At 37.7% G+C, this 5,084-nt stretch overlaps 1 non-coding gene across 1 annotated transcript; it reads right to left on the bottom strand.

Moving 5' to 3' along the window:
• Positions 1-379: 379 nt before the first annotated feature.
• LOC131179671 (small nucleolar RNA R71) lies at positions 380-487 on the bottom strand. Its single transcript, XR_009148559.1, has one exon. It is a non-coding gene; the product is annotated as a small nucleolar RNA R71 (small nucleolar RNA).
• Between the last annotated feature and the right edge of the window lie 4,597 nt (positions 488-5,084).

Here is a 5,084-nt window from a genome sequence, read left to right on the forward strand (position 1 = left end):
ATGCAAACGTGCCTAGGGGAAGTATGATGGATCATGCTTTTCCACGTTTTGATGACTTGAGAGAGAGTATAGCAAGACCAAGAATTGATGCAAATAGCTACAAGATGGATTTTGGAGTTCTTCAAATGATTCAAAATTCTCAATTTGGAGGTCATCCTTCTGAAAATCCACACACACACCTGAAGAAGTTTGCTATGATCTGTGACATGCAAAAACAACCTGGAGTGTCTAATGATGCAGCAAGATTGAAGCTATTCCCATTCTCTTTGAAAGATAGAGCATTGGATTGGCTTGATTCTTTACCTCACAACTCCATTACAAATTGGGAGCAACTCACTGATGCATTTCTTGCACAATATTTTCCATCTGGAAAAACTCAAGAGCTAAGGAATCAAATGACAGCTTTCAGACCAAGAGAAGATGAAACTCTCTATGAGTCATGGATGAGATGGAAGGAATTAGAGAGATTATGCCCACATCATGCCATTCCAAAATGGATGATAAATCAAAATTTCTACACAAATGTCACTCCTGCAATCAGAGGAATTATTGATGCTCAAACAGGAGGAGAATTTATTATAAAGCATGAAGATGAAGCTTATGAGCTATTGGAGAAAATTGCAAAGAATACTCATCTTTGGAGTAGTCTAAGAGGACCAGCTCCAACTCAAAAGAGGCAAGCTGCTGGAATGTATGATCTTGACCCATTCAACATGATTAATGCAAAGTTTGATGCACTTACAAATGTCCTTGCTAAGAAGATGGAAGATTTGAGTATGTTGGTTAGTTCATCATCATCAGCTAGAAGTTCACAACAAGTGGCTTATGCAGAGGAAACTACCAGCTGTGGAGTAGACTATGGAGAACAAGCAGCATATGTTGGTAATTATGGAAACAAACAAATGGGGAATTCTTATTCTCACACTTACAATCCAAATTGGAGGAATCATCCCAACTTTTCATGGGGAAATCAGCAAAATCAAGTTCAAAATCAGAATTTTCAACCACAACAGCAGAGTCAAGTTCCATATCAGCAAAATAGGCAACCACTGCCTAATTTTCAAAGAAAAATATGAACCCTCCACCAAAACAAAGAAGAACGAAATTCCATCATCAAGCTTTATTGCAAATGATTCTTGCTAACCAAAATAAGCATGATGAGGAGATGAGAGAGATGAAAGCAAGGTGGAACAGATGCAAACACATAACAATGAATCGTGGAAAACCAGATTGCACAACAAGCATCTTCCTCAAGTGCTAAATCTTTTGGAAAACTGCCAAGTCAACCAGAAAACCCAAGAGAGCAATGTCAAGCTATTACTTTAAGAAGTGGGAGAGTTGTAAATAATGATGGGAGTGAAAAACACGAGAAGAGTGAAAACAGTGAGAAGAGAGAAAATGAGAAAAATACTGATGAGAGTGAAAAACAAGAGAGTGCAGAAAAATGTAAAGAGGAAATTGAAGAGAAGGAAGAGAAATATATACCTCCTGAACCCTACAAGCCACAACTTCCCTTTCCACAAAGATTTCACAAAGCCAAGCTTGATAGGCAATTTGGGAAGTTCTTAGAGGTTTTGAAGAAACTTTACATAAATGTGCCTTTTGTTGATGCTCTTTCACAAATGCCCTCTTATGCAAAATTCTTAAAAGAAATTCTCTCAAACAAGAGGAAACTTGAAGATGATGAAACTGTAGCTTTGACTGAAGAATGTAGTGCTATCCTCCAAAGGAAACTTCCTCCAAAGCTCAAGGATCCAGGGAGTTTTTCAATTCCATGCCACATTGGGGAATCATGTTCTACAAAAGCTTTATGTGATTTAGGGGCTAGTGTTAGCCTTATGCCCCTTTCCATTTATGAGAAGCTCAACATGGGAGATCTTAAACCAACCCACATTTCTCTTCAGTTAGCTGACAGGTCAATTAAGTATCCTGAAGGGATTTTGGAGAATGTGCCTCTGAAAGTTGGGAAGTTCTACATACCTGTTGACTTTGTCATCTTGGACATGGAGGAAGATTTTAATATTCCAATTATCTTGGGAAGGCCTTTTCTGGCTACAGCAGGAGCATTGATTGATGTCAAGGGAGAAAAATTAACTCTTAGGGTTGGTGAAGAGCAATTGGTTTTCAATATTAATAACACTATGAAAAAGCATCATTCTGAAGCTGATACTTGCTTGAGAGTTGATATCATTGATGAGCTGGTTGAAGAACACTTCAGAAAGAAATATCCAGAAGATCCACTTGAAAATTGTTTGGTTCATGGAGGAGGCATAGACTATGATAACCCTCATGTAGCTGCAAATGCTCAGCACTTAGAGGGTAGTCCACCATTCATTTCTGCTCCAGTTTTTCAACTTACACAAAAGGAAAAAGTTGAATTTAAGCAACCATCATTCAAGGAAGAAGTTGCACCTAAGGTAGAACTTAAGCAACTTCCTTCTCAGCTCAGGTATGAATTTCTTGGCACTAATAACACTTATCCAGTAATTGTAAATGCAAACTTGAGTACCTTAGAGGCTGATAAGTTGTTAAGAGTGTTGAGACAATTTAGGAAAGTCTTAGGATACACCATAGATGACATTAAGGGAATAAGCCCACACTTTTGCATGCATAGAATCATTTTGGAAGAAAATTGTAAGCCATCTATTGAACATCAGAGGAGGTTGAACCCAAATATGAAAGAAGTTGTTAAAAAGGAAATTTTGAAGTTGCTTGATGCAGGGATCATATATCCTATCTCAGACAGTACTTGGGTGAGCCCAGTACATGTTGTTCCAAAAAAGGGTGGAATGACAGTGGTCAAAAATGAAAATAATGAATTAATTCCCACTAGAACGGTGACTAGTTGGCGAATGTGCATAGATTACAGAAAATTAAATGTTGCCACTAGAAAAGATCATTTTCCACTTCCCTTCATTGATCAGATGTTGGAAAGACTAGCTAGGCATTCTTACTTTTGCTATTTAGATGGATATTCAGGTTTTTTTCAAATCCCTATCCATCCAAATGATCAAGAGAAAACCACTTTTACTTGTCCATATGGAACCTTTGCTTATAGGAGGATGCCATTTGGGTTGTGTAATGCACTGGCCACTTTTCAAAGGTGCATGATGGCAATTTTCTCAGATTTCATTGAAGACATAATGGAGGTTTTTATGGACGATTTCTCTGTTTATGGATCTTCATTTGATATATGCTTGGCTAACCTTTCTAAAATTTTGCAAGATGTGCGAATCGACCTTGTGTTAAACTGGGAAAAGTGTCATTTCATGGTTCAGGAAGGGATAGTGCTTGGACATTTGGTGTCTAACAGAGGAATAGAGGTTGATAAAGCCAAAGTCGAAGTGATAGAGAAGATGGCTCCTCCTACAAATGTCAAGGGAATTCGAAGTTTCCTAGGACACGCCGGGTTCTACAGACGCTTTATCAAGGATTTTTCTAAAATAGCTAAACCTTTGTCTAATTTGTTAAGTAATGATACACCATTTGTATTTGACCATGAGTGTTTGGATGCCTTTTGCAGGTTGAAGCAAGCTCTTATCACTGCACCAATCATGCAACCACCTGATTGGAGCCTACCTTTTGAAATTATGTGTGATGCTAGCAACTATGCAATTGGGGCTGTTCTTGGTCAAAGAAAGGACAAAAAGGCTTATGCTATTTATTATGCTAGTAGAACACTGGATGAGGCTCAAACAAATTATGCAACAACTGAAAAGGAATTTTTAGCAATTGTCTTTGCATTGGAAAAATTCAGACCTTACATTATTGACTCAAAGGTGGTTATATTTTCAGATCATGCAGCCATCAGATATTTGCTCCGTAAAAAGGAGGCTAAGCCTAGGCTCATTAGGTGGATTCTGATGCTACAAGAGTTTGATTTAGAGATTAGAGATAAGAAGGGAGCTGAAAATGTAGTTGCTGATAATCTTAGTAGGTTGAAATTGGATGGTGAAGAATTGGATGAAATCCCTATTGATGAGTTTTTCTTGGATGAACAACTTTTCTCTCTTGTTGCTAAACTACCTTGGTATGCAGACTTTGAGAATTATCTATCTTGTGGAGTTTTACCTCTAGGTATGACATGGCAACAAAAGAAAAAGTTTATGCATGAGGTGAAGTTTTATAGGTGGGATGACCCTTTACTCTTTAGGAGATATTGTGATGGTCTAATTAGAAGATGTATTCCTGAAGAGGAGGTACAGAGTATTATGCATCATTGCCATGCTTCTGATTATGGAGGTCATTTTGGAATCTCTAAGACAGCTAGTAAAATTTTGCAAGCTGGTTTCTTTTGGCCAAATCTTTTTAAGGATGTGAGGAAATTTGTGTTGGATTGTGATAAATGTCAAAGGAGTGGAAATTTGTCAAAAAGAGATCAAATGCCCCTAAATAATATTCTTGAAGTGGAATTATTTGATGTTTGGGGAATAGATTTTATGGGGCCATTCCCTCCTTCATATGGTAATAGATACATCTTAGTTGGGGTTGACTATGTGTCAAAGTGGGTGGAAGCTATTGCAACTCCAACTAATGATGCTAGAGTGGTAGTGAAATTTTTGAAGAAATTTATCTTGAGCAGATTTGGAGCTCCTAGGGCTATAATTAGTGATGGGGGTTCCCATTTTTGTAATAAGCAATTTGAGAGCTTAATGAGGAAGTATGGTGTAGTGCACAAGATAGCTACCCCATACCAATCTCAAACTTCTAGGCAAGTTGAAATCTCTAACAGAGAGCTCAAGCATATTTTGGAGAAAACAAGTGAACAATTCTCGGAAAGATTGGTCTATCAAACTAGATGATGCTTTATGGGCATATAGGATCGCCTACAAAACCCCTATAGGAACTACTCCTTTAGGTTGGTGTATGGTAAGTCTTGTCATTTACACGTGGAGCTAGAACATAGTTCATATTGGGCCATTCAAACCTTGAATTTTGATCTTATGCAATCTGGTGAGAAAAGGTTGTTACAACTTAATGAGCTTGAGGAATTGAGGATGGATGCTTATGAAAGTGCCCGTATTTACAAAGAAAGAACTAAAGTTTGGCATGATAAGCATCTGAGGAAAAAGGAATTCAAAGAA

The sequence above is a fragment of the Hevea brasiliensis genome, chromosome 4 (genome assembly GCF_030052815.1).
Source record: "Hevea brasiliensis isolate MT/VB/25A 57/8 chromosome 4, ASM3005281v1, whole genome shotgun sequence".
NCBI classification, from domain to species: Eukaryota; Viridiplantae; Streptophyta; class Magnoliopsida; order Malpighiales; family Euphorbiaceae; genus Hevea; species Hevea brasiliensis.